Below are 12,295 nucleotides of genomic sequence, written 5' to 3' on the forward strand. Positions count from 1 at the left end.
TCAGAAAAACATACTCTCCAAAATCCCCTTGTCGCTCCTTCGCTTCTGAGCCCTCTACTGCGCCCGCCGAACAATTAACATAGACATATGAGGTATGTGCTTACTCGAGAGAAATTGGGCTACAAACACAAGTAAAAATTTTCTCCTTTTACCCCTTGCAAACATAAAAAAATTGGGTCTACAAGAACATGCGAGTGTAAAAAATGAAGATTTTGAATTTTCTCCTTCACTTTGCTGCTATTCCTGTGAAACACCTAAAGGGTTAACACACTTACTGAATGTCATTTTGATTACTTTGGGGGGTGTAGTTTTTATAATGGGGTCATTTATGGGGTATTTCTAATATGAAGACCCTTCAAATCCACTTCAAACCTGAACTGGTCCCTGAAAAATATTGAGTTTGAAAATTTTGTGAAAATTTGGAAAATTGCTGCTGAACTTTGAAGCCCTCTGGTGTCTTCCAAAAGTAAAAACTCGTCTATTTTATGATGCAATCATAAAGTAGATATATTGTATATGTGAATAAAAAAAAAATGTATTTTGAATATCCATTTTCCTTACAAGCAGAGAGCTTCAAAGTTAGAAAAATGCAAAATTTTCATGCAAAGAAAGGATGCAAGTTACCATAAAATTTTACCACTATGTTAAAGTAGAATATGTCACGAAAAAACAATCTCGGAATCAGAATGATCAGTAAAAGCATTCCAGAGTTATTAATGTTTAAAGTGACAGTGGTCAGATTTGCAAAAAACGCTCTGGTCCTTAAGGCCAAAATGGGCTTGGTCCTTAAGGGGTTAAGGTAAGGTTTACCATGAAATGATTATACAATTTATTGCCAGTGAAAACAATTGGTCGTGTCTTCTGTATTGTTTTCTCTGTGATTCAGCTAGCTGCCAGATCTAGAATCTCCGTCTTGTAAAATGTTTTGTAATACACCGAGGAACATTCATACAATTTATTCTATAGGCTTTGTAATTTCACTATTCATTCAGATAATAGTAAAACTGTAATACAATAGTAACCATCAGTCAGGGAAAAACACCTTTTACATATGTAATAAAATGTATTCTTATTCATTGACTAATATGAAAGAGAAGCAGATGGGAAGGAGGATGCTCCCCATAATTTACTTCAATAGAGGGAAAAAAAGGATCGCTAAGCACTTTCAACAAAACATTATTCATTGAAATGACAGTCAGTATTACATGAAGACATTGTTTAGTACGAAGGAAAAGGGAAAAATGGAAGATGGTGCCAGGGGGCGGAAAAAAAAATCAATTTCTAAATTGGGAGTCATAGTGAGCTGACTAAATGAACAATTGATAATTATCAGAAAAACACAGTTATCAGTAAAAATTGTCACTGAGGCTGGGTTCACACTGCGTTTTATGTTTACATTTCACTGTGTCCATTTCAATACATTTCATTTTGCTGTATACAAAAGTGTAGTTGACTATATACAACAACAAAATATATATATGATGCAATGTATTTATTTATTCATTTTTATAATGTAAGTAACTGGGAAACAGATTCTGCTGTTTTTACCCTTTGCAAGAATATAAAAAGGTATACATTAACCCCTTAACCCCTTAAGGACCAGGCCATTTTACACCTTAGGACCGGAGCGTTTTTTGAACATCTGACCACTGTCACTTTAAACATTAATAACTCTGGAATGCTTTTACCTATCATTCTGATTCCGAGATTGTTTTTTCGTGACATATTCTACTTTATGTTATTGGTAAAATTTTGTCGATACTTGCATCGTTTCATAGTGAAAAATTTCAAAATTTGCTGAAAAAATTGAAAATTTTGCATTTTTCGAACTTTGAAGCTCTCTGCTTGTAAGGAAAATGGATATTCCAAATAAAAAATTTTTTTATTCACAAATACAATATGTCTACTTTATGTTTGCATCATAAAATTAATGAGTTTTTACTTTTGGAAGACACCAGAGGGCTTCAAAGTTCAGCAACAATTTTCCAATTTTTCACAAAATTTTCAAACTCACTATTTTTCAGGGACCAGTTCAGGTTTGAAGTGGATTTGAAGGGTCTTCATATTAGAAATACCCCACAAATGACCCCATTATAAAAACTGCACCCCCCAAAGTATTCAAAATGACATTCAGACAGCATTTTAACCCTTTAGGTGTTTCACAGGAATAGCAGCAAAGTGAAGGAGAAAATTCACCATCTTCATTTTTTACACTCGCATGTTCTTGTAGACCCAATTTTTGAATTTTTACAAGGGGTAAAAAGAGAAAATTTATACTTATATTTGTAGCCCAATTTCTCTCGAGTAAGCACATACCTCATATGTCTATGTAAAGTGTTCGGCGGGCGCAGTAGAGGGCTCAGAAGCGAAGGAGCGACAAGGGAATTTTGGAGAGTACGTTTTTCTGAAATGGTTTTTGGGGGGCATGTTGCATTTAGGAAGCCCCTATGGTACCAGAACAGCAAAAAATCCCCACATGGCATACCATTTTGGAAACTAGACCCCTTGGGAAACGTAACAAGGGGTAAAGTGAACCTTAATACCGCACAGGTGTTTCACGACTTTTGCATATGTAAAAAAAAAAAAAAAATTTTTTCACTAATATGTGTGTTTCCCCCCAAATTTCACATTTTTGCAAGGGTTAAAAGCAGAAAATACCCCCCAAAATTTGTAACCCCATCTCTTCTGAGTATGGAGGTACCCCATACGTGGACCTGAAGTGCACTACGGGCAAACTACAATGCTCACAAGAGAAGGAGTCATATTTGGCTTTTGGAGAGCAAATTTTGGTCGGGGGGCATGTCGCATTTAGGAAGCCCCTATGGTGCCACAACAGCAAAAAACCCTCACGTGGCATACCATTTTGGAAACTAGACCCCTTGAGGAACGTAACAAGGAATAAAGTGAGCCTTAATACCCCACAGGGGTTTCACGACTTTTGCATATGTAAAAAAATATATATTTTTTTTCACTAAAATGTGTGTTTCCCCCCAAATTTCACATTTTTGCAAGGGTTAATAGCAGAAAATACCCCCCAAAATTTGTAACCCCATCTCTTCTGAGTATGAAGGTACCCCATAAGTGGACCTGAAGTGCACTACGGGCGAACTACAATGCTCAGAAGAGAAGGAGTCATATTTGGCTTTTGGAGAGCAAATTTTGCTCGGGGGGCATGTCGCATTTAGGAAGCCCCTATGGTGCCAGGACAGCAAAATAACCCCCACATGGCATACCATTTTGGAAACTAGACCCCTTGAGGAACGTAACAAGGTGTACAGTGAGCATTTACCCCCCCACTGGTGTCTGTCAGAACTTTGGAACAGTGGGCTGTACAAAATTTTTAATTTGCACAGCCCACTCTTCCAAAGATCTGTCAGACACCAGTGGGGGGTAAATTCTCACTGCACCCCTCATTATATTCCGTGAGGTGTGTAGTTTCCGAAATGGGGTCACATGTGGGGTTTTTTTTTTTTGCGTTTGTCAAAACCGCTGTAACAATCAGCCACCCCTGTGCAAATCACCTCAAATGTACATGGTGCACTCTCCCTTCTGGGCCTTGTTGTGCGCCCCCAGAGAAGTTTGCGCCCACATATGGGGTATCTCCGTAGTCGGGAGAAATTGCATTACAAATTTTGGGGGGCGTTTTTCCCTTTTACCTCTTGTAAAAATGAAAAGTAAAGGGCAACACCAGCGTGTTAGTGTAAAAAATTTATTTTTTTACAATAACACGCTGTTGTAGTCCCCAACTTCACCTTTTCATAAGGGGTTAAAGGAGAAAAATCCCCCCAAAATTTGTTAGGCAATTTCTCCCGAGTACGGCGATACCCCATATGTGACCCTAAACTGTTGCCTTGAAATACGACAGGGCTCCGAAGTGAGAGAGCGCCATGCGCATTTGAGGCCTGAATTAGGGATTGCATAGGGGTGGACATAGGGGTATTCTACGCCAGTGATTCCCAAACAGGGTGCCTCCAGCTGTTGCAAAACTCCCAGCATGCCTGGACAGTCAACGGCTGTCCAGCAATACTGGGAGTTGTTGTTTTGCAACAGCTGGAGGCTCCATTTTGGAAACAGTGGCGTACCGGACGTTTTTCATTTTTATTGGGAGGGGGGGGGGCTGTGTAGGGGTATGTGTATATGTAGTGTTTTTTACTTTTATTTTATTTTGTGTTAGTGTAGTGTAGTGTTTTTAGGGTACAGTCACATGGGCGGGGGATTACAGCGAGTTCCCGCTGCGAGTTTGAGCTGCCGCGCAAAATTAGCTGCATCGCAAACTTGCAGCCTGATACTCACTGTAAGCCCCCTGCCCATGTGAATGTACCCTGTACATTCACAAGGGGGGGACCTCCAGCTGTTACAAAACTACAACTCCCAGCATGCACAGTTTATCAGTGCATGCTGGTAGTTATAGTTTTGCAACAGCTGGAGGCACACGGTTGGGAAACACTGAGTTAGGAAACAGACAATGTTTCCCAACCAGTGTGCCTCCAGTTGTTGCAAAACCACAACTCCCAAACATTCTCAGGAATGCTGGGAGTAGTAGTTCGGCGACATCTTTAGAGCCAGATGTTGCCGAACTACAACTCCCAGCATGCTGGGAGTTGTAGTTTTGCAACATCTGGAGGACTACAGTTTGCAGACCACTAATACAGTGGTTCCCAATCTGTGCCCTTCCAGATGTTGCAAAACTAGAACTCCCAGTATGCCAAAACTGTCCAGGCATGCTGGGAGTTGTAGTTCTGCAACATCTGAAGGGTCAGATGTTACAGAACTACAACTCCCAGCATGCCTGGACAGTAAGGGCATGCTGAGGATGTGTAGTTTTGCAACATCTGGAAGGGCACAGTGGTCTCCAAACTGTGGACCTCCAGATGTTGCAAAACTGCAACTCCCAGCATGCCCAGACGCCAAGGGCTGTCTGGGCATGCTGGGAGTTGTAGTATACACGGTCCCATTACAGCAATGCATGTCGCTTTACGGCGACGTGCATTGCTGTAAAGGGCCCGACCGCGGCTGAAGATCTACTCACCTGTCGCCGCCGCCGCCATCTTCCTCGCCGGGATCCGGGTCTTCAGGGACGAGGTAAGTACCGGGGCCGGTCCCCTGCACTCCCCCGTCCCCCGCCTCGTCCTCCGGTCTTCCTCCCGTCCTCTCCGGACTTTCAGGGGCCGGGCAGGACGGGAGGAAGTAACCGCCCCCCCTCCTGCGATTGGTCAGTTAACTAACCGACGGATCGCAGGGGATCGGAGGAGGTGGCCGGCTTGCCACCTCGCTCCTATACGTTAGCATGGTCCTGGCTGTCTGTGACAGCCGGGATCATGCGGAATTACCGGGTGGTCGGGTCCCAGAGACCCGATCAGCCTGGTATCGCCGCAGATCGCAAGGGCGATTTCCCTTGCGATTTGCGGCGATCGCCGACATGGGGGGCCTACATGGCCCCCCTCGGCGTTTGCCCTGGATGCCTGCTGAAGGATTTCAGCAGGCATCCAGTTCCGATCTCTGCCCGGCGAGCGGCAGAGACCGGAAATACAACAGGACGTTCTCTAACGTCCTTGGGCATTAAAGCCCAGGTAGCGGGGACGTTAGAGAACGTCCTATGTCCTTAAGAGGTTAAGGACCGGAGGTTTTTCCGTTTTTGCATTTTCGTTTTTTGCTCCTTGCCTTTAAACAATCATAACTCTTTCAAATTTACACCTAAAAATCCATATGATAGCTTATTTTTTGCGCCACCAATTCTACTTTGTAATGACGTCAGTCATTTTGCCCAAAAATCTATGGTGAAGTGGGAAAAAAAATCATTGTGCGACAAAATTGAAAAAAAAACGCTGTTTTGTAACTTTTGGGGGCTTCCGTTTCTACGTAGTACATTTTTCGGTAAAAATGACACCTGATATGTATTCTGTAGGTCCATATGATAAAAATGATACCCTACTTATATAGGTTTGATTTTGTCGGACTTCTGGAAAAAATCATAACTACATGCAGGAAAATTAATACGTTTAAAATTGTCATCTTCTGACCCCTATAACTTTTTTATTTTTCCATGTATGGGGCGGTATGAGGGCTCATTTTTTGCGCCGTGATCTGAAGTTTTTAACGGTACCATTTTTGCATTGATAGGACTTATTGATCACTTTTTATTCATTTTTAAATGATATAAAAAGTGACCAAAAATGCACTATTTTGGACTTTGGAATTTTTTTGCGCACACGCCATTGACCGAGCGGTTTAATTAATGATATATTTTTATAATTCGGACATTTCCGCACGCGGTGATACAACATATGTTTATTTTTATTTTTATTTACACTGTTTTTTTTTTATTGGAAAAGGGGGGTGATTCAAACTTTTAATAGGGGAGGAGTTAAATGATCTTTATTCACTTTTTTTTTCACTTTTTTTTTGCAGTGTTATAGGTCCCATAGGGACCTATAACACTGCACACACTGATCTTCTATGTTGATCACTGGTTTCTCATAAGAAACCAGTGATCAACGATTCTGCCGGGTGACTGCTCATGCCTGGATCTCAGGCACTGAGCAATCATTCGGCGATCGGACAGGGAGGAGGCAGGAAGGGGCCCTCCCGCTGTCCTGTCAGCTGTTCGGGATGCCGCGATTAGCCGCTGCTATCCCGAACAGCTCGACTGAGCTAGCCGGGAACTTTCACTTTCACTTTTTGCCGCGCGGCTCAGCTTTGAGCGCGCGGCTAAAGGGTTAATAGCGCGCGGCGCCGCGATCGGCGCTGCGCGCTATTAGAGGCGGGTCCCGGCTTCACTATGACGCCGGGCCCGCCATGATATGACGCGGGGTTACTGTGTAACCCCGCGTTATATCGGAAGAGCAGGACCAAGGACGTACCGGTACGTCCTTGGTCCTTAAGGGGTTAAAGGCAAAATCTTTTTTTTTTTATATATATATATATATATCAACGAGCTCTGGAAAGTTAAACAGATTTGTAAATTACTTCTATTAAAAAATCTTAATCCTTCCAGTAGTTATTAGCTTCTGAAGTTTTCTGTCTAACTGCTCAATGATGGTGTCACGTCCCGGGAGCTGTGCATGATGGGAGAACATCCCCATAGGAACTGCACAGCTCCCGGGACGTGAGTCATCAGAGAGCAGTTAGACAGAAAACAACAACTCAACTTCAGAACCTAATAACTATTGGAAGGATTAAGATTTTTTAATAGAAGTAATTTACAAATCTGTTTAACTTTTCGGAGCCAGTTGATATATAAAAAAAATAGTTTGGGCCTGGAATATCCCTTTAAATCTCAACGGAAACCCAGTGTGAACCCAGCCTTACTAAAATATTTTTAAAAAACTTTGCAAATTCAGAAATCATTTTCAAAAAGATAGGTCCGCCCGTCCCCTCCCATGGGCTTACATTGAGGGGGCGGAGCATGACATCATGGCCATGCCCCCTCTTGCTAGCCCTTGTATTGCCCGTCATCAGCCACGGAGCGTTCACCAGCCAGCTGGTGAACAAGGCTGCTGCAGGAGAGATCGCGGGGGTCCCCAGCGGTGGGCCCCCCTCGATCAGACATCTTATCCCCTATCCTTTGGATAGGGGATAAAATGTCTAGAGGCGTAGTACCCCTTTAACTCTTTAACCCCTTAAGGACCAACACAAATAAACATGTTCGCCCCTGAAAGAACCAGGCCTGTTTTTTCACATCGGGGATGTCTGTCTTTATTAGAGAATAACTCTGGTAACGTTTTGCCAATCACGATAATTCTGATATTGTTTTTTTGTCACAAGTTGTCCTTCATGTACATAGTAAAAGTAAGTTGATATCATTTGTAGTTTTATTTTTTACAATGCAAAAAATCATGAATTTTTTTAAAATAGGTTGCATATATTTATACATACTGACCAAATAGTTTATGAAACTTATACTTTCAGATGTCTACTTTATTTTGACAGAATTTTTTTTGTTTTTAATTAACATTTTAAATTAATTAGAAGCCTAACAATTTAACTTGAAATTTAGAAAATTTAGAAGATTTTAAGGTAGTAGAACATAGGAACACCCCCCAAATTACCCAAGTTTAAAAACTAGACCCCTCAAAGTATTCGCAAGGGGGTACAGTGAGTATTTTAACACCATAGTTTTTGGGCAGGAATTATTACAATGTCGGTGTTAAAAATTCGAAATTTGCCTTTTTTCACAAATGCATCATTTGGGGGACATATTTTTTGTACAACTCTTCTGATATTGCAAGTAATGCGCCCTATATTTTCTTAAGCTGCTCGGCCCGTGTTAGAAAATACCCCCGCTTAGGCCATATTTGGTTCCTTGGCCGCGTGGTAGGACCCCAAAGGAGAGGAGCCCCCTTTGGCGTTTCTGCAGTATAGGTGTCCGTTGTCATGTCAAAATAGGGATGCCAATGTATACTGTAGCAGTCAGAAATGAATGGAGCTGCTACAGTATACGTCAGCATCACTCTTTTTGACGTGATGCTGACGGATACCTCTAACACTGCGTAAACGCAGTATGAATGGAACGCAGTGTAGAGTCACATAGAGCACATCCGCAGCATATTTCACACCGCGGATGCCCCCGGCAGTCACAAGGGCGAGATCACTGCTGTGGCTGGGTAGCTCAGTGTGTCCACTCATGACTGCTGGCAGGAAATCCTCCACTATGAGTGGACACACAAAGCTACCCAGCCGCAGCAGGGAGCTCATTATTGTGACTGTTGGCGGGCATCCGCAGCACCTAATATGCTGCGGATGTGCGCCGTGTGATCCTACACATTATACATTTTTATTTTTTACTATATTTATTTAATAAATGTGTTTTTATTTTTTTAAACGTTTTACACTTTTTTCACACTTTTTTTACACTTTTTTATTTATTTATTTTTTCACACTTTTTTTACACTTTTTTATTTATTAATTTTTTTACACTTTTTTTATACTTCTTGTTTTTATACACTTTTATTATTATTATTATTATTATTATTATTATTTTCACTTTTTTTAATGCTTTGGAATACTTAGTATTCCAAAGCATTGCAGATATATGCTGCCTGCTAGTTTTACACTAGCAGGCAGCATATGAGGACGTGCCTCTGGCACGTCCTCACAGGCAATAACCGGGGCAGACCTTGGGGTCCTTGTAAAGACCCCCAGCTTCCCAGGTAAGCAGCAGCACCCTGTGATCATTGCGGGGTGCTACAGGAGAGAGACAGAGGGAGCTCCTTCCCTCTGTCAAAACTCCTTACAGCTCGCGGTCGCTTCCGACGGCGGCTGTAAGGGTTAAACTGCCGGGACCGAAGTTGTCTTCGGTCCCGGCAGTGCGGCAGGTCACACACAGCACCCTGCACCCGGGGAACATACACAGCACCCTGCGATCGCGCTGCAGGGTGCTGCAAGGGTGACAGAGGGAGCTCCTTCCCTCTGTCATGACACTTACAGCCCGTGGTCACTTCCGACTGCGGCTGTAAGGATTAAACTGCCGGGACTGAAGTTTACTTCAGTCCCGGCAGTGCGGCAGGGTCCCCGCCTGTGTGTTACCCACGAGAACCATGGATGAGTATACACATCCTGGTGCGGGAACGTGCATTCCCCCTGGACGTGTATACATGTCCATGGTGGTTAAGGGGTTAATACCAGAAAATTATTAGGTGCTAAATCAATGGAGCCATATAACAGCTTGTTTTTGCAGGATCCATTTTACTTTGTATTGACACCTTTTAATTTTACATATATTGTGAAACTGAAAAAAAATTATTTGTGGGGTAAAATTGAAAAAGGAACACAATTTAGCAAATTTTGTGTGATTTTACCTAATGCATTGTATGGTGCAAGTGACCTTTATTTGGTCAGTCAATACGATTACAATGATATCCAATTTATAGAGCTTTTATTTTATTTTACTACTTTTAATTTTTTTCAATAATTCACCTTATTCTGATCCCTATAACTTTTTAATTTTATTTTCCTGTCTACCAAGCGGTATGATGAACTAGTATTTTCATATTCCATATTTCATTTGTAGTTTTTATCAAGTAAAATTTTATTAAATGTTTTCCAAGCAAAATATTGAAGATTCAGCAATGCACTATTCAGCAGCAGGAACAATATATTCAAGTGTCAATGTGGAGCAGAACATAAGGCCGGAATAGAATGGAATTGTCAAAATGGTCATCAGTAATACAACCTGAATAGAGAAATGCATAAGGTAATAGTGAGAAAGATGAATAGAAGGGAGAAGAGGCAAAAAAGAAGAGAAGGAAGAAATAAAGAGGAGAAAAGGGGGAAAAAGGAATGAAGGAATTGAGTTGGAAGGGGGAGGGGGTAAAGTAACAGATAAGATGTCTCTGATCACTGGTCAGGATGAGCCTGGTAAGTGTAAGCCCCTAAAATTGGAAAACTATACAAATTCGAACCATGAGCTACAAACTGCATGATTTTTCTCTATAAAGAGTCTACTAAAAGTTCCTCCATCTTATGCAGGTGAGCAACCTCTTACAGCCAAATGGGAGAATGGATTTCCAAAGGTGTGAAGTCACTGTCCTTGCTGCCAGAAGGTGGAGCCGTACGAGTGACTTGGTCCAACAGGATAGAGGGCCTAGTAAATTGGAGAGCAAGAAGGGGACTGGAATTAGTGGCATACAGAGTTTATATGGTGCACAAGACTTTGGTCCAAAAAGTGGTCAGGTTGAACTAGTCAGCCAAATGTGCTGAATAGTACCGCCAACGTTACCACATCGCCAGCATATTTCAGGTAGGGAGGGGTAGATACCGGAGATGGACAACTTGTGGTATAAGCTCAAAGTTATCCCCCACTTTTCATCGGAGGTTGAATGGCCCAGTTCCCTCTCCCAATCAAGCTGAAACAGTAGTAGGAGATCATGCTAAGAATCTAGGAAAAGGTTGTAGAAGAAGATAACAGGCTTATAAACTTGCAATGCGGAAATGCATTGTTCTTTAAATTGTGTGAGTGAAGGTTGAGGATATCCTTAGAAGCCTCATAAATGAAGGGCTACTGAGCGTATTGGGACGTTGAAGACAGCAGGGGAAAGGGGAGCGGATGGGGATTTGGGGTGGCGGGGATAGTGCTATGAGGAAAGATAGTTGAAAGTGGTTTTAGGATTTCATATTTTTTATCATATGCGCAGTTCACCAGGTGGAATCAATAAACATTTTTATTTTAACACATAGCGATAACAAATATGTCCTTTTTTTTTTTGCTAAATTTGCAGTCCCCACGGGATTTTTATAAGCAATCAATTGATTGCTTCTACAGCTAGCTCAGTTGAACTACATTGAGCTATGAAATCAGAAATCTGCTGTCACAGGCTGCCTGAGCCAGACTGTATAGGTAGAGTTAACCTGGGACACATGGAGATACTCTGTAATTGCATTTCATAGGTGCCAATTAGATGTCTGACAAGTCAGGCACCTGTTGGACATCGTTCTAAATCAACCACGGCTATTGACCGCAGCATTTAGCAGGGTAAAATGACCGGCATCAACGTGATTGCTGATGTCAGTAATTTCTGGCTGTATTAGCGGGCTCAAGTGTGTCCTTCATATAAGGATATACTGGCTAATGTCTCAGTTTTACATCAGTTTTGAGGGTTAGCTAATGTCATTGTTTACATCAACCACAGAAGTGAAACCATATTGTGATCCATAGGTGCAGGTCCTCCACTCCAACGTAGGTGCACAACTGCACTTGGGGTTGAGCACCTTGTATCACCTTAGATCACGTCAATGTAATTGTCTGTATTAGCTGCAGCTAACAGCAGGTACCTGCTGTGTATGGATTGGGCTCCGCTCCATATACCCCTTCCCGATCGCCAACGTATTTATACAGCGGGTAGTCATGAAGGGGTCAAGGGGGTTTTGTTGAAGATATTATCCCTCAGCACCACCACAGGAGAAATAAAACTATTCAATTCTACATTCAATATATACTGTAGAAGTGAAGGATCCTACGGTGAGATGCTTTTTATACCCATTCTGATATATTTTTACCAGTTCAAAAAATATATATAAGAAGATGCATACTGTAGTATATTTAGTATATAGAGTGCTCATATGACCTTGTGAAATATATAGCCTATACAGTTTGAAACACAATTCCCTGTGTGAGGGATCACCCTGTCAAATCTTATTGTATTGCAGTCCTAATTTTAGCACTTGCAATACCCTTTTTACCAATTACAACACTAGATATCAGTGAAAAAGTGCTCCCAGCTAACTTTAGGCAGGGATCTAATTTGTGTTAAAGCGCCTGTCATGAAATCTGGGTGCAATAACAGCACCCAATAACAGC

This window comes from Hyla sarda, chromosome 1 (assembly GCF_029499605.1).
Source record: "Hyla sarda isolate aHylSar1 chromosome 1, aHylSar1.hap1, whole genome shotgun sequence".
Classification (NCBI taxonomy): Eukaryota; Metazoa; Chordata; class Amphibia; order Anura; family Hylidae; genus Hyla; species Hyla sarda.